Here is an 18,634-nt window from a genome sequence, read left to right as displayed (position 1 = left end):
AAAACACATTATTTTCCACATACTGTACATTATTGTTTCTCCTCTATGCCCCGCCTTTCTGAAACGTGTTGATTTTTACAAAAAGCAAGTCTGAAAAGCAAGGTGTGCTGTGATTGGCCAGCTATCCAGTGCGTTGTGATTGGCCGAATACCTCAAGCGTGTGACGGAAATGTTACGCCCCTACCATACTGTGATGATGCCCTGTCAGGCCGGAGCGATGATTCAAAAACATGAAAACCCATTATAAACGAGGCATTCGTTGCATCCAGTGGGGACATAATTATGGATTATAATGACTTATACTGTCTTTTTACGCGTAAAAAAACATGTCTGCATTTGTGATCGGAGAAATGACAAACAGCAAGCCCTACTTAACACTGCCCAAAAAACTTTCTTCTTTATGCACCAAGAGCTTGTAACACTCCAAAGAGAAAGGAAAAATTGAAATCGAATCATATGACCCCTTTAAAACTTTATAACTTACATTTTTTTTCCATAGAACACAAAATGAGGTTTTGAATACAGTATATTGCCATTTTGACACATTTGGCATACTATTATCAATGCATTGCACTATGCATACAGATTAATACTAATATTGCATGCTGTTTTCAAAAGAAAATATGTGGATTGGATGTTGCAACTGTGATTAAATTAATTTGAGACAAGATAAAGTAGAAAATGTATTGCACAACGTAACATTATAGTTAACAGAAAATGTTACAAACTTTCTGTCTAATTTCAAGTAAAGGTTCCTCCCTCTGAGATGTTTTATACAAGTGAAGATGTGAGCAAGGTATAATACATTTTGCTGCCATTGCTAATGAAAAAAGCATAAACAGATTGTTCTGTGCTTCACCATTCCTGTTTAGAAGAGCAGATATCCATCATAATGACAGCCTGCTGTATTTGACTTCGCTATATAACCGAAGGTTAATTTGCCCTGGTCAGAAGTTTGACTAGCAAATCATTCATGTCCAGCACTTTAAAAAGACAACAACGCTCGATGTCTCTCATCATTCATTCTGAAACGAAAACAGTTTATTTCCTGTTAGAGTAGAGTACACTCAGGAATCATGTTATTTATTTATTTTCACACAAATGACTCACGATTCTCCTAGTTCATGGATAAAGGGATTTGGTTAATATCATGCTATATAAGATGTCGCTATTTTATCCTATATGAGGATAATTAAAATAATTTGAATACAAATGTGAACAGTTAAGTCTTCTTAAATTTAAAATACCTAAAACATATAATAATAAAAAAATAATTAATGATGTTTGACATTTAGGACTAAATAAATTAATAAATACATTTACGATCAATGGATGGAAAATGTTTTTTTTTTTTTTTTAATTGTAGAAAGTGTAATTTTAATCTTTTAATTTTAGTCTAAATTTCAGTCATTTTATGCACTTATATAATAAATATAATTCTATAATATATATATATATATATATATATATAATTATTTTTTTGTTTTTCATCTCTTTATATTTTATTTTAGCTTTAATTAGTTTACTCAAATCATTTTTAATAGTTTTAGTTAACACTGCTGTGCAAAAAAAGAAATACTAGAAACAATTTCTGTCAAAATACAAATGACGTTATGTGGCACTTTATGTTTTTAACTTTGGCTTCTCACAGTTTACAAAAGCAAAGGCCGATGTTTTGGTTGTAAAAGTTATGGTGCAATATATCCAGATGCCAGAGCCAGACCTGCTACATACAATGCTCTATGTGATGTTTCCAGCCAATGCCTCCCTTGATTTATCTCTTTGACAGCCGATCCATACAGATAAATCACCTCGTCAGGTTTTTCTCTCTACACACTCCAACCTGCACTGTATCAAATGATTAGGAGCGCACCAGCCTCTTCAGGGAGAAAAACAAACCTCTTCACTGCAGTACACTTTCACATAGAGCGTTCTAGATATCTTTGGCTTCTCGTCTCATAGCTTCTCTTGTGACAATGAAAAGTGTTAATGCCTTTTCCAAATAGAAAACAGCTAACTGACCATAACACCTCTTCAAAAAGGCCCATTGCCGTTCCATTGAGAAAAGCTTTGAGAAAATGATTGGCCATCATTCTCTGATTTACAGAGTCTGTCGTCTATGCTCGCTTTATTCTTCTCTCTTTGATGGTGCACGATAACGGTTTGTCCATTTGTCTGTGTAGCTCACATTTATTTTCCGCTCTTGTCTGAAAAGGTGTGCAGGTAACAAACCGAACGCAAGCGGCGTCGATGGGTTCACGCTGGTCTAAAAGCTGCAGGTAAAATGACAGCTGGGCTGATCCTACACACAAGCTGCTAGCTTTGAAAAGTGATCTTCTGAGTTGTCAGAATTTTGATATCTAACCCAGGAATGGAAGCCGTTGAATAAGTGATGTTGTTGTTTTGGAGAGCTTGCTGTATTTTGGTCCACGAATTGCATGAATGATTGAGCTTTATCAGTCGAGGCTTCGGAAGCGCTCAAGTCTCAGCGGGAAACATCATGGCTTTGTCATTTTCTTTCATTCTGACATTCTCATTCCTACACCAGGAATCAATGTGCATGGGACAGGATGAATTTTTAACCAGCTGTCCTCTGTGAAATGTGCCCAGATGAATAAAACAAAGGCTATAGACATGCAATGAAAAGTCTTACCTGCAGATTGAGTGGCCCAAATAAACGCTTGATTGCCTGACAACATATAAAGCCCTGGAGAGACAGAGTTATGGACTGGAGTGGAGAGAAAAAGAAAGTGAATGATGAGTAAGAATCAAGAAATCTGTTCAGAAATGCAATTTTGTGATTTTTTTTTTCATATTTTGACCATAATTTAACAGTTATATCAAACTAGTGATGGGTGCTTTCGAAGTTCTTAGTGAAGCTTCAAAACTTTGCAAATCATTTGTTTGAATCAGTTGTTTGAAGCTTGTATTGAACTGCCAAAGTCATGTGATTTCAGTAAACGAGGGTTTGAACCAGTTTGGAATGGTTTTTACCTGATCTCAGATCAGTTTTATAAATTTGTAGACATGCGACATTTGACAATGAGACACATTTTGTGTTAAATTAAAATTAAGGAAAAACAAACACAACAAACCCTGCACGCTAATAAAATAGCACGCATTACATACACTTCATATTTAACAGTATGTGATGATTTTGTAATTGCATTTAATATATTATACTTTCAATAAAACATTTGGAATGGGTTTTTGCTGCAGGACTCATCAGCGTGTGCCATTTCAAGGACTTCGCTACAGTGAATCATTTTGCAAAGCAATTGGTTCAATTGATTCGAAGTTTCAAAGTTTCTCCAATCACTAATATTAAACAAGATGGATGTTTTACAGTGAAACAAAACCTCACTAAACTCATCCAGTTCATTGCTGTTACTTACTGGTGATGTTTGTGTTGTTTTCCCTCCAAACTGATGTCACTTCCTGGATCATGATGTCATCTGTTAAAGGCAAGGAGAAATGGGTGGTTCCAGAGATTATCTTACTATAGGAAGATGAGAGGGTCTGTATTACTTACTATTGGAGAAAGCGTTACGGCTAACTTGGATCACGTGTGCCGTAATAACATTGCAGCCTTGACGTCATTGAATTTCAGTCAGAGTTGTGCGACACTCAAGTCACCGTTTACGGATCCCATAGGAATGAATGAGAATGAAAAATAGTTCAATCCAAAAATATTGTTTAGTGTAAAACATGTTGAAGATTAGCAGATAGGCTGTCGATTCATTAAATGATAAGCCATTTCCTCTAAAAAGCTGTTTATTCAGCGTAGTGAAGCCTCTCCTCCATTGACAACCATTAAAAAAAAATGGCCTCTGGTCTCCTTTCCCATGTACTGCTAATTTTACTGCAAAAGATTCACCACAAATGAAAAAAAATCTGCCATTGGTCAGCATGGAGCACTAAGTGTTAAAAAACACACGTGAGATGTATTTTATCATACCACATATTTATCAGTAACAATTGTAATACTTTTAATTATCAAGGACACATTAAATTGTTCAAAGGGGCTGTAAAGAAATTTTAAATGTTAAAATGTTTTTGCTTTTCCAAATAGAAAACAGCTAACTGACCATAACGCCTCTTCAAAAAGGTTCATTGCCGTTCCATTGAAAAGAGCTTTGAGAAAATGATTGGCCATCATTCTCTGATTTACAGAGTCTGTCGTCTATGCTCGCTTTATTCTTCTCTCTTTGATGGTGCACGATAACGGTTTGTCCATTTGTCTGTGTAGCTCACATTTATTTTCCGCTCTTGTCTGAAAAGGTGTGCAGGTAACAAACCGAACGCAAGCGGCGTCGATGGGTTCACGCTGGTCTAAAAGCTGCAGGTAAAATGACAGCTGGGCTGATCCTACACACAAGCTGCTAGCTTTGAAAAGTGATCTTCTGAGTTGTCAGAATTTTGATATCTAACCCAGGAATGGAAGCCGTTGAATAAGTGATGCTGTTGTTTTGGAGAGCTTGCTGTATTTTGGTCCACGGATTGCATGAATGATTGAGCTTTATCAGTCGAGGCCTCGGAAGCGCGCAAGTCTCAGCGGGAAACATCATGGTTTATTGTAACTTTCTTTCATTTTGACATTCTCATTCCTACACCAGGAATCAAGGTGCATGAGACAGGATTAATTTTTAACCAGCTGTCCTTTGTGAAATGTGCCCAGATGAATAAAACAAAGGCTATAGACATGCAATGAAAAGTCTTACCTGCAGATTGAGTGGCCCAAATAAACGCTTGATTGCCTGACAACATATAAAGCCCTGGAGAGACAGAGTTATGGACTGGAGTGGAGAGAAAAAGAAAGTGAATGATGAGTAAGAATCAAGAAATCTGTTCAGAAATGCAATTTTGTGATTTTTTTTTTCATATTTTGACCATAATTTAACAGTTATATCAAACTAGTGATGGGTGCTTTCGAAGTTCTTAGTGAAGCTTCAAAACTTTGCAAATCATTTGTTTGAATCAGTTGTTTGAAGCTTGTATTGAACTGCCAAAGTCATGTGATTTCAGTAAACGAGGGTTTGAACCAGTTTGGAATGGTTTTTACCTGATCTCAGATCAGTTTTATAAATTTGTAGACATGCGACATTTGACAATGAGACACATTTTGTGTTAAATTAAAATTAAGGAAAAACAAACACAACAAACCCTGCACGCTAATAAAATAGCACGCATTACATACACTTCATATTTAACAGTATGTGATGATTTTGTAATTGCATTTAATATATTATACTTTCAATAAAACATTTGGAATGGGTTTTTGCTGCAGGACTCATCAGCGTGTGCCATTTCAAGGACTTCGCTACAGTGAATCATTTTGCAAAGCAATTGGTTCAATTGATTCGAAGTTTCAAAGTTTCTCCAATCACTAATATTAAACAAGATGGATGTTTTACAGTGAAACAAAACCTCACTAAACTCATCCAGTTCATTGCTGTTACTTACTGGTGATGTTTGTGTTGTTTTCCCTCCAAACTGATGTCACTTCCTGGATCATGATGTCATCTGTTAAAGGCAAGGAGAAATGGGTGGTTCCAGAGATTATCTTACTATAGGAAGATGAGAGGGTCTGTATTACTTACTATTGGAGAAAGCGTTACGGCTAACTTGGATCACGTGTGCCGTAATAACATTGCAGCCTTGACGTCATTGAATTTCAGTCAGAGTTGTGCGACACTCAAGTCACCGTTTACGGATCCCATAGGAATGAATGAGAATGAAAAATAGTTCAATCCAAAAATATTGTTTAGTGTAAAACATGTTGAAGATTAGCAGATAGGCTGTCGATTCATTAAATGATAAGCCATTTCCTCTAAAAAGCTGTTTATTCAGCGTAGTGAAGCCTCTCCTCCATTGACAACCATTAAAAAAAAATGGCCTCTGGTCTCCTTTCCCATGTACTGCTAATTTTACTGCAAAAGATTCACCACAAATGAAAAAAAATCTGCCATTGGTCAGCATGGAGCACTAAGTGTTAAAAAACACACGTGAGATGTATTTTATCATACCACATATTTATCAGTAACAATTGTAATACTTTTAATTATCAAGGACACATTAAATTGTTCAAAGGGGCTGTAAAGAAATTTTAAATGTTAAAATGTTTTTGAGTAGAAAATCATGTGACACTGAAGACTGAAGTAACGATGCTGACAATTCAGCTTTACAGGAATAAATTACATTTTAAAATATTTGTGTACTATATGTGTACAGGCTGCTTTCCATGCAGTTTTAAAGCAGTTGCACAATGGTGCATATGGAGTTTTGTTTTTTTATATTTTGTTTTTCAAATGTCACTCCGAAAAACATTTTTTCTCTGACCCATGACTCTTGACACCCACCCGAGAGTCCTTGTGTTCAGTTCACCTGAGCAGAACATTCTGACATAGGTCAATCATGCTATTTGAAGCAGAAAGAGAGACATGGAGACACATCCCCTTTCCACCCTAGTGATCCTAGAGGGATGTACAACACACAAGCAGTGTCATTAATTATCATTGGATATTAGTAAAACAAACAATATATATATATATATATATATATACATAAGCACAACATCTGTAATCTGGCATTTAAACTTAGAAATAAAGTTTTAGGATTTGGTAAACATACATTTAATTCATGTGTATACACCCCAACATACATACATTCATACACCCCAACATACCTTTAATTCACATCATTTTAAATTGATCAATAAAAACAGTAAATAACCAAATTATAGCATGTTACATGAACCTAGTTTCATGTAAGCACAACAAATGTTGAGAATTTCAAGCTGTCTTGGTCATCAGAATGTTTTTGAAGGGTAAAATACATGTGCAACGCTCAGAGATGCTGATGACTGAAGAGGAAAAATGATAGTTCTTACCATTTCCTTCCTGCAGCCAAATAGCCAATAATGTCCCCTTAAGCACAGGTTGCCAGGACAAAAAGACCTATTTGATCGTTCCCTGTCGTGCTGGAACATTCACAGCATGGCCTAGAAAGAAAAATAATGTACTAAGTGACTCGTCCACACATTTAAACTATAAACTTTGCTTGAACTTTAACAGAAAGGTACACACAACTCTGCATGCTGGAGGATTCCTTTTACTTGATGATTTGCTCACCGGATCAGGTTTGGACGTGTGGATGAAGGTATAGAATCCCTGATGCTGTAGGAAGGAAAACAACAACTCTCCGTTCCGACTCATGGGTCAGTCACTGAGCTTGGAAATATGTGTGACTGTATCTGTTTATACAACTGCATAGGACCAGATCTGATCAAAACAAAATATTTTTATGGTTTTCAAAGGGATCCTGCTACTCTTCTGAGAAACTCAGACAGTCTAGCCCAAATAGAACAGCAAGAAAGCAAACATAAAAGCTCTCTTTAGTTTACCTCTCTCTCAAAACCTTCCCTTACAAGAATATGTCACTATTTCTCAGATCAGCTTTTCAACAGGCCACCCACACAAAGCCCTTGAACAGTTAAAGTGTCCCAAGAGGAATCTCAGCATATGACAATGGGTTGACCTGGTAATTTCATAACGGACCCCATTTATTTTGCACATAAATGTCCATGGTTTTAAAGTTAACATGAAACACCCAAACACATATTTACCTTATAATATGATGCATTACCTTTCAAAAAAAACAATATTTAACAATAACAATTTGGACATGGTTTTATTTAATTCACCTTGAATCGAGAGAACTGGGAATGGGAGGAGTTAAAAAGTAAAAGCCATTAGCCAAAAAGTAAAGTCATTTCACATAACAATTTGTTTTATTGGGAATAACATGCACTAATGAATCATTCAAAATAATATGAGAAACATGCATTATGGAAGCAAATAGACTTGGCACATTCACCCTGGCACTAATTTGCACTGACAAAGGCACCAGAAGCCATTAATTTTCAAGAAAGTTGAACGATCATACTCTGAGATTCACTGGAGTAAAAAGTGTAACAGCAGTCTCACCTAAAAATACATTCACGGTGTCCTCAAGTTCTCCTGTCTCCAACTGTTCACTGTCATGGTTAATCTAAATAAACAAAATAAAATATTACCACAGCAGTGGTTCTTTCAAATTGAAGCAAATGCATCCTCACAGCTTGTGATATCACTCTAAAACATTCAGTTTCATAGATTACAGCTATGCCTGGAAAGATATGAAACTAACTGTTGAAGAACAAAGGCTGTTTAGACGTTAAAATCCTGTCTGGTGCGAAGAGGAAGAAACAGAGAGACACAGAGAGAAAGAAGCCTTTTCATAAGCTTAAGATTCAGAAATGCGGTCTTCCTCTCCTGTCTGAAATGAAGCTCATCAAGGCAGTGACACACAAAAAGAGTCTGTGAATTCATCTGTGCTGTATGAGTTACAGCAGGTGTCCCACAGGTTTCCAAGGCTGGCTTTCCTTTCAAAGGGTCACATCATACATTTTACTTTTTCCCCAAGGTCCATATAATAGTTAATGAATGTAAGAAAGAAATTCTGTCTACATGATCAAGTGCTATCTTCTACTTTTATTCAGCAAGGATGCATTAAATTATTCAAACAAATTATTCAGACTTATATTTCAAATAAATGCTTCTTTTTTACTTTATAGAATCCTAAATAATCTTTAATCTAAACAGGAAAAAGAAAAGAAAAGAAAATAAAAGAAAATAGAAATACACTTTAAATTTTTAAAACATTAAAACTGAAAAGTTATTTAAAATTGTAATAATTTCACATTTAATTGACTGTTTTTACTGTATTTTTGATTAAAAACGACCCCAAAATTTGGAACTGTAAGTTGCTAAATCACCTGCGTCACCTGTACAGCATATGTTCTATCTAATAATCATCTCAATTAGTGAATTATCATGCATTCTAACTCAAAAACACCTGCTACAAATCATTCTAGATCTGACAGAGTATATTTTAGTGACATATTGAAGATGAGAAAATACTCTAAAAATGACTTGGTCCAGATGGAAACGCCCACATTGAATAGACCCTAAAATGAGGACATTTACATAATATAAATAAATAATATAACTCTTTAAAGGTGATGTGTGCAATTGTATTTGATGCAAAAGTACTTACTTTAATTTTCAACTGCAAGTAAATCATTTGTAGGTTAAAACTGGAGCTTAAGCATCCCGGCCAGTAGTTGTGTGTGTGTGTGTGTGTGTGTGTGTTACTATGTTATTCTTTGTAATTTTTTAAGGTTTGTTTGCTTGTTAGGACACTAACATTAGGTTGTTTTTCATGGGCATATAGGTAGTTGTTTGAGAGTGGTGTTTATTGGGGTATTAATAGTGCAGAATGTTAATTTCATAAAATCCAAGTTTGTATCTATTAATTTGATGTTCTGTGCTGAAAAATCCAATAAAATAAATTTGAAATAAAGAGTGCACCTTTAACGTTATTCCTCAATGTTTTTCATTTCTCTGCTCATTAGTTGCTCCTTGTGTATAAAATATCCCTCTCTGAATTACTTCAGGCACAAACTCTCAGATATATACTCTATGAAATATACACATAATATCTCTGGAGATATACTATAAGTACATTCATGGATTTTGTGCTCTTTTCCACACATAACTGAGCACCTAAATTAGGATGATTATACAATTATCTCTCTCGCTCTTACACGCACACGCATACGTCTGAAAGTGTGACTAAGAACTGAAAAAAAAACGATGGCAAAAACAGGAAAAAATATTATGTGAAACTATCTTGTCAATCAGTTGCTGAGAGCTCAAGGAATCTAAACTTTTGCTCAAATAATGACTTGCGCAGACCTTTATACTTCCATCTAGAGTGAAAAATCACACAAACAACAAGAATCATAACTTAGGTTAATATCAGATCTAGTCTCTGTTCCAAATCCTAGAAAGCTGCCTAAGTAGGCATCTGGTCAAATACATATATTTTTAGATAAGGTAAATGCTGTAAACAGTTAAGCTCAAATAAATATATATTTTTTTTATTTTGGAATTGAAAATATATTTAGTTTCAAACTTCATGAACCAAAATATATTTCAAAATGTATTTCAGGGGCAAGGAAAAAATATTGATAGAAAATATATTTTACATAAATATAATAATGTTTTAATATATAAAAATTACAAATATATTTTTGGCCATTTTTGTATATTTTTTTCTGTTCAGAATTTTTGTTTCTGTATATGCAGAACATTCCAAATCTGGCATGCAATTTAGTTCACTATGTTTGGAACAGAGCCCAAGTGTTCATTATCCCCTATCTTTACATCCTTCTCCAATGTCACTTTTGTCCTACCTCACAGAACTCATGAAAACAAAGCATTGTCATGATATCCGGTTGATCTGACTCTCTCAATCCCATAATTAGCCTCCCTGGAGAGCGACGGCGACGGGCCGGTGGAGACAGATCATCTCAGCCCAGTCTGTTCCCGGCATTATACAGAGGTGAGACATCACTTGTGAGGCAAGCGTGGTTGGCCGAGTTTCATCTGCTGTAATAGTGGGCTTTGGCCAGGGGAACTATCAGGAAAACAGCATCTCTGAAAGAAAGATCAGCAGAATGCAACAAGAGCGAGGGTTGTAGAAACAGCTCCACTGGGAGCTGCACGTCTCACTACTGCAAAGCTTAATTTTGTCCAATGCTCTTCTGATCATTTCAGCTTTATACTGGCTACAAATCTGTATTACAACCTGGTAAATATGTTAAAGGGTTCATAGGATGCTACATGCACTTTTACAAGTTGTTTGAACTTAAATGTGTGTTGGCAGTGTGTGTACACAACCACCCTATAATGATAAAAATCCACCCAGTGTTTTTTTTTAATCTACTAAAATCTTTAGCCCTTTCTCAAATCGAGCCGATCTCAGATGCCTGTCTGTGTGACGTCCTCCCACGATCGTTTGATTGACAGTAGCATTTCAGCACAGACTGGACTGGTGTCTTACCTTAGACCCGCCCTGAGTGAGCTGTCATCAGTCCGCCATTGTTTCACCGCCGGAGCAGATGTAGACAAGAATGACTCCTAACAAGCGATTGAGGTGTTCTGTTGTTGGATGTAATGAACATAGCAGTCATCATTTACTCCTGATATCTGAGCCACTGAAAACGCAGTGGATTACATTGTTTCTGAAGGGAATGCGCCCCCGATCTACATAAATGCGTCTATGTTCGCGCGAATCATTCATGATCCAGCCTCATCTAAAGAAGAAGTGAGTATAATGTTTTGTAATGAATCTTTGCAAATCGCCTTTCCTAATAATGTGCTAATTAGCAAGTTTCACGATGAATGCGGCTAAAGTAAACAGTCTCTCTGAGAGCAGCTCGGAAGAGAGGGGCGGGGTCAGCAGAGCTCATTAACATTTAAAGGAAAATGCTACAAAAACGGCTTGATCTGAAAAGATCTGTTTTTGACAGGGTAAAAAAGGTGTTTTTTTACACTGCCATTGAGATATTTTAACCAAACTATGCTACAGACTTTTCATTAAGACCCTAAAGAATCATATCAACTTGTGGAAAATGGGCATCCTATGACCCCTTTAAAAGAATAGTTCTGATAATAATTCTGACTTCATTTACTGACCTTCACGTCAGTCCAAACATGTACGGCTTCCTGCTTCCACTGAACACAAAAGGCTTCCTTTTAATTTTCCCAGTTTTAGAAAGGTCCAAGGACAACAGTTAATCACCAAGTCTAAAAGTGCAATGTGAAGTATCTCACAGAACAATCTGTATTGTTAAAAGCGCTATATAAATAAAGGTGGCTTGGCTTGGCTTGAAGTAGAGGTTTGCGTGAATGTAAAATGAAAATTTTTAGCATTGCTTTCCATATCCAAAAGCAAATATACCATATTAAAATGTGTATTTATGGAGCATGCATTTGCATTTCCTTCATTAAAAGAAGCCAAAAAGATTCTATACATGCAAAACTAGTCGTGCATTTAATTATCAGCATTCTAATTAATAATAAATGAAAGATTTAAATTGTTAGTCAAGCAAGCCTCAAATCTGGCCTCTGTAAATGTAGGTTTGAGCCAAGAATGTAAATGTTGGAGGATTTAAATATGCATGAAACTTTAATGAATTTACAACAGAAAAACACATCAAACATTCTCTCAAACATTCTCACACACACACACAGTGTGTGTGTGTGTGTGTGTGTGTGTGTGTGTGTGTAAATAAGAAATAAAGCAAGTTTATGCAGCTTAAAAACTTTCCAAAGACAAATACTTGTGAATAATATGTAATCAATAAAAAAGGAACTGAAGTCTGATTACGAGTATTTTTAAATGTTATATAATGTAATTACAAGTACTTACTTTTTTAAATCTGATTGCGTAATCCAGATTACATGTAATCTGTTAATAACCAGCACATACTATATGTTAGTCTACATGACCCTAATTGAATACATATTCCTAGCCTTAATATTTAAAAATGCTTGCCTTTATAATATTTTATTAAAACGTAATAATATTATCCACCTCTAAAACTACTTTTTCCATTTCATGTCAGCTCTTCCCTCCAACTGGCTGTCATATAGTGGCACTTTTCAAAATCCTATCAACTCCTGCTGAGTAAAATAATGTCCCACTCTACATGCATTTTCATCACTGATTCGTTTAGTTTCATTTAGAAATACAGAACTAAAATAGACTAAAGCTATTTTATGTCGACTTTAGGTTTTATAATAAGTAATGTGTTTGATCAAATACAACCAGTCTGATGCAAAACGCAGCCTCTGTGTGGGAATGTGTTGGTGTACCAGAGAACTGCATATTGCAGCATTCTGTACTTACAAAGTTACAGTGTGAACTTTCTCCAATGAGGTCAATCAAACTAAATAATTTAAGGTTTTGTTTTTTCCCCTTTTAAGGTGAAATCTTTTGATGTACTTTTCAAGAATATAAAACCACATCTCTCTTTACCTGCAAAATTAAATTAATAAGTCTATTGATTTTTTCTTCCTTGAGTTCAAGAGGTTTCCAGCGTTTCTTTTGTGATTTCTTCCCTTGATAGAAAAATCTAATACGGTGAATCATTCGTTGGACAATATTATGAATTATTTGCGATAGGGGTTAAGACATAAGATATAAGCTAAAAATTTCCGGTTAATCCTTCTCAAAAACTCTGATAAAGTTTTGGAGAACTTTATAAATATTTAAGCTTTTTTTCCAATTGCTTCCTTGCAAAAACATTTCTGCTATCAATTTATATGTAGAGTTTTTGGGACAAAATGCAATTAGAAGGCAAGATTACAAAACTGTTGACGTTTGGCTTTCGCAAAAGTTCCTGCATTAGTGCTGATCTGGTGGAAAAGTACAAATATATTTAGGATCATGTAGAGACACTTTCTTCTCACTTGTTATTCTCTTGTAGTCACCAGGTCTCCAGAGAAAGAACAGAGAAAAACCTCAAGTGTCTAGAAAACACAAACTAAATTTAGACCTACCTGACTTTTAAATTAGATGTGCTTTTATTTTGACTTGCTGGTACAGAAATAAACCAATTAACCACTCAATGCTCTTTGTATCTGCCATAGTTTTAAACATATCTGGTACCAATAACTTTGACCGGAAAACACAAACAAATAAGTTAAAAATAAGTTCCGGATAACATTTAGTATTAATACATTTGCTTGTTTAACCTTCTATAGTTCTGAGTTGCCATATGGTTGTTTGTCGCAGTGGCATTATTGAACTGACCTATCGTGAGTCTGTTCCTCATACATTGATTTTTCAGGCTTCATGATGGGAATATTCCACATATGTGTTGCTACATGGAGTTCTGCTCGGACATAAAAAAAATAATGTTAGTACTTCAAGATAAGCTAATTGGACATTTTCTAAGTGAAAGTTCATGACTTATTTAGTAACATTTGTTACTTGTAGAACCTGATCAAACATCTTCTATTCAAGCACCATCCAGTGAATCAGTAGTCATTTCTGCCTTCAAACTCTGAAATGTCTTTCTCCATACACTTCCACACTTGTGTCAAGTCCTCTCATTATCAGTGTAAGTGTGAACATGTGAGATCAGCTCATTTCTGATGATTTCTTCTCTTGACAATATGACAGCATCAATTTAAATGTCTATAAGGGAATAATAAGATTAAATCTAATGAACAGCGTCAATCCTAATTTTCCAATTATCAAATCCCCCATTGATAACCATGTGGGCAGAATCCCTATTACTGTGATGATAAGCTTAGTTAAAAACTATAATGAAAAATGTAATAAGGCAAATGGCCTTTGGACTTAAGAGCTGGAACTGAGCACTTTGACTTAAAGAGTCTAATAGATCACAGGCTGTTATTCATCTCACTGTACCAGCAGTTAACCCGGCTTGATCCCACTCAAGACATGCAAAGCCATTCCTCAAAAACTACAAGCACTTTTATATCCCAAGAGATGATTTTTATGAAAACTAACAAATTTCATCTGACTTGTTTTGGTTCAAAAAACTGTCGTCCATAAAATGCGTTGCACAAATTCGAACATCTGGGTTGTGCTGTTCTGTTGTAAATAAATCTTAACCAATGATTCCTAATTGCATCTACTTCCGGAAGGCCAAATAAAGTGCTTTTGCTTTCACACTGAATCACACAGCGTCTCACTGACATGGCTGCATCAACACTACTGCTGTTCCTGAAACCACGCCTTCTTTCTTTGCGTGCACATTTGGGCGGCATTATGCTAATATTTCCACATAGTGACGTAGACATGTGGGGGCATGTTAGAATGAGCCGTTTAAGGTAGGTGTGGTACTTTTATAACTTTTATAAAGAATATCTCTTTGGATTTGAGACTTTAGTCTTTGCAACTTTACAGATCTAAGAGCTTGTGATACTTCAAAGAGAAAGGAAAACTTGAAATCGCATCATATGACCCCTTTAAAAGGTCACATTAAAGCTATCTTGGAACTTTTAAAATGCCTTTCTTTATTTGTGATACTTTTCAGACTTTTTGCAGATCATTTTATACAGTAAATGTTCTACCCTTGTCCCTGACTTTCATTTTTTTTAATTAAATCATAAAAATATGAATTATTACATTTTTAATTTATGATTACCTCCATGAACTCAAAACAATCTATATTGACTGTGTGAAACATTCAAATTCATAAAAAATTTTTAATCAACTTTCTTTTTATTTTTGTACCTTTACTTGATTACCAAGGAGGCAACAGACAACAGTATCAATAAAGGAAAATAAATGAATTCTGCATAATTGTGGAAAAAAATGTGAAAAAAAGAAGAAAAAAGGCAGAATATCATGTAATTGTCTCTATTTAGGATATATGAAATGCAAAAGAGTCCAAAGGTATTTCAAATTAATTTGACGCCATTTTGCATTTTCATTCTGACACATTTAATTGGAATGACCTGAGAGATTTAATGGCTTTGTAACAGTGCAAGACAAGGGACAAACTCGTCTAGTCTTCGGTCTAGAATGTATAGGAGTCAATCAGCTACTGTCACTAGAGTCCAAGAAAGCATTGTGCTCCTGTATTCCCATGTCAAAGGGAAAATGTATGGTTATGTCTTATCTCTGTACAGCAGCATTGCCCTCGTTTCTTATAAGCGAAACCAGTTTTAGAATCTTATTGTAAGACGGCTTTGAGTCATAAATGAAACCATTACTTCACTGAGCCTGCAAACTCAATGGGATCTGTGATGTCATGTGCCTTTCACTGCAGTGGAGACCAATAGGATACAAATAAAACGTGTCCCATATTCACATCAGCTATTGAATACAGTAGCTCTTTTCCAAAACCTATAGCGACCTACACAGCATTGTGAGCCATTACAGGCACTCCTGACATGAAAAAATACCTAATTTTGTCTAAATTCTAAGGCAGCACTGCATGCATCCATCACGGAGAAAGCATTTTTAGAAATAATACAATTCTTTCCCAAAACACTTTTTGGAAAATAATCAATATATTAGCCTACTATAAGTCAGTATACATTTGCTTGGTCACATGCAGTGGGAAATTTGTAGCTGACTTCATAAAACAAGCATGATAATCCCATAACTAGTACTCACCTAACAACATCTGCTGTTCAGCAAATCAAGGAAACGTCACACAATGTAATCAATATTCATGACCAAATTCGTGCATGGCACAGCTTGTGTGCTGAGCTGCTGACAGAATAGTAAACTTCCTGTGGCGAGAAGACAAACATAACAGACATCTTTGACAAAAACATGCATCTTTATATTCATCAGTTCTTATTCTGCTGGATCTATCTGCTGCTACACACAGCTCTATGTTTTATTTCAACCAGATGATCCAACGGTAGCTGCACGGATCTCAGACTGCCTGGCGGACATCTCGGCATGGATGAAAGAACATCACCTACAGCTCAACCTGGCAAAGACTGAGCTTCTTGTCTTCCCTGCCACTCCAACTCTACAGCATGATTTCACCATCCAGCTAGGTTCTTTTACAATTACCCCATCGACTTCGGTCAGAAATCTTGGTGTAATCTTCGATGACCAGCTGACCTTCAAAGACCACATTGCAAAGACTGCCCGACCTTGCAGGTTTGCATTGCACAACATCAGACAGATCAGGCCCTTTCTACCGGAGCATGCTGCACAACTTCTTGTCCAGGCCCTTGTCATCTCTAGGCTGGACTACTGCAATGCTCTTCTGGCTGGACTTCCATCCTGTAAGTCGCTTTGGATAAAAGCGTCGGCAAAATGTCTAAATGTAAACGTAAATGTCATGTTGCAACAGGTTTTAGGCCTAATTATATATATATAAAAAAAGTTTCAGTAAAGTTTATTTTTTAAGTTTTTTTTAGATAGCACCTAAGTGTGTGATGAGAGGCTGTCAGGATTTATAAAGTGTCTCACCACTTTTTGAATAATTCCTACACGTGCAAAAAATGATCAATAAATACAGTGAAATAAAAAATAACAATATTTTGCCCATTTAAACATGTTTTAATTGTACTCTACCACTCAAAAACCTGGGTTCAGTATTATTTTTGAAAGAAATTACTACTTTTATTCAGCATTTAATTGATCAAAGTCACAGTACAGAAATGTATAATGTTACAAAAAATTTATGTTTCAAATAAAAAGAAAAGCCGCTTTTGAACATTCTATTCATCAAAGAGCCCTGAAAAAAAAGTATCACAATTTCCACAAACATATTAAGCAGCACAAATGTTGTCATCACTGATAATAATACAAATGTTTCTTGAGCAGAAAATCAGCATATTAGAATGATTGAAATTCAACTTTACATCACAGGAGTAAATGACATTTTAAAATAGGAAACCATTTAAATATATATATATATATAGTACATTTCACAATATTACTGTTTTTACTGTATTTTTATCAAATAAATTTAGCCTTGTTGAGCATAAGAGACTGTTTTTACTGTATTTTTATCAAATAAATTTAGCCTTGGTGAGCATAAGAGACTTCTTTCAGAAACATTATATATATATATATATATATATATATATATTCTAAACCAGTCTCTCATTTTGTTAGGATGCTTCCTATGTACCAAGTAGGCTGCTAGCTTGGTTCTAGAACAGAGCTAGTGAGTGTCCAATTATTATTATCCTGAAATCTCTCGCTGTAAAATAACCAAATTGATAACAAGTCCCTCAAATCATGCGAGCACCAGAAAGAGCAAGCAGCAGGGGCTCTCAAAGATGCCACAGTTGCTTCGACTTGCAGAATACATAGTAATTACATCCTAATAATGATTTATGAATACAAATCTAAGAAGGCCGAAGGCTGGAACAAAATAAAGCAAACATTTTCAGAGGCCACTGGAAAAACTATACACACGGAGCCAATAGGACCGCTCGTGATTAGATTGCATTGTGCATGAAAATGGTTATGTCTGGGTTTTTATTTATTTTTTTTTTTTTTTCAATTCCTTTTCTTTAAAAATCCAAATTCTTATTCACTTTTCATATTTAATAATGTAACAATGAGCTGCCAACAATGGCTTTCTGCTCCTTTCAAACACTGCAAATATGATTCAAGCTGATTCTCGCTCTTGGATTTAGCAGCTGCTGCACTTCCACTGAACCTTCAAATGAAGATAAAACAAAAAAAAAGCCTGGAGAAAGTTCTCAGGGTTTCACTGTTGTAAAGAAGAATAACATGAAATGGTAAAAGAACCAGAGCTCTGCAGCTCGCCATGCCATCTCAAGAATTTGCTAGTATTTCACTTGCTTGGAACACTTGGCTAATTTGAATGCAGATCTGTAGTCAGTCCTGAGAGAAGCAGACTGACAGCACCATAATTAAACATCTTTACAGTAGGTCCTGCAGGTCCTGTCATGATTACTTTGACTGGGAAATTCACTTAGAATTAATCATGCCTAATGATATTAATTTGTATGCACTGTCTGTGTAGTTTCAACACCTGATTCACTTAAAGGCACAGTTCACTTGAAAAAAAAATATATATTTTTTTTAATCATTTTTTACTTAGCCCCAAATCTGCAGAACATGAAAGCAGATATTTAAAAATAAAAAAAATGCAAAACCTCTTTTCTGTTTTGCAAAAGAAAGAAAGGCATACAAGTTTGGAATGACATGAGGGTAAGTAAATGGTGACAGAATTTTTTTTTTTCTTATTTATGGGTAAACC

The 18,634-nt window shown here is 35.3% G+C and overlaps 2 long non-coding RNA genes across 2 annotated transcripts in view; both read right to left on the bottom strand.

Moving 5' to 3' along the window:
* Positions 1-3,428, bottom strand: part of LOC107653112 (uncharacterized) — a 22,290-nt gene extending 18,862 nt beyond the window's left edge. The window contains exons 1-2 of the long non-coding RNA XR_001630184.1: positions 3,396-3,428; positions 2,654-2,728 (exon numbers count right to left, since the gene is read on the bottom strand). This is a non-coding gene — a long non-coding RNA (uncharacterized LOC107653112). The remainder of the gene's footprint in view (positions 1-2,653; positions 2,729-3,395) is intronic.
* A 1,054-nt stretch (positions 3,429-4,482) lies between these two features.
* LOC107653107 (uncharacterized) lies at positions 4,483-5,496 on the bottom strand. Its single transcript, XR_001630183.1, has 3 exons — positions 5,464-5,496; positions 4,722-4,796; positions 4,483-4,607 (listed from the first exon to the last, which is right to left on the bottom strand). It is a non-coding gene; the product is annotated as an uncharacterized LOC107653107 (long non-coding RNA).
* Positions 5,497-18,634: the final 13,138 nt, after the last annotated feature.

This window comes from Sinocyclocheilus anshuiensis, unplaced genomic scaffold (genome assembly GCF_001515605.1).
Source record: "Sinocyclocheilus anshuiensis isolate Anshui unplaced genomic scaffold, SAMN03320099.WGS_v1.1 scaffold1328, whole genome shotgun sequence".
NCBI lineage: Eukaryota > Metazoa > Chordata > Actinopteri > Cypriniformes > Cyprinidae > Sinocyclocheilus > Sinocyclocheilus anshuiensis.
This window is presented reverse-complemented; position numbering and strand designations above follow the sequence as displayed.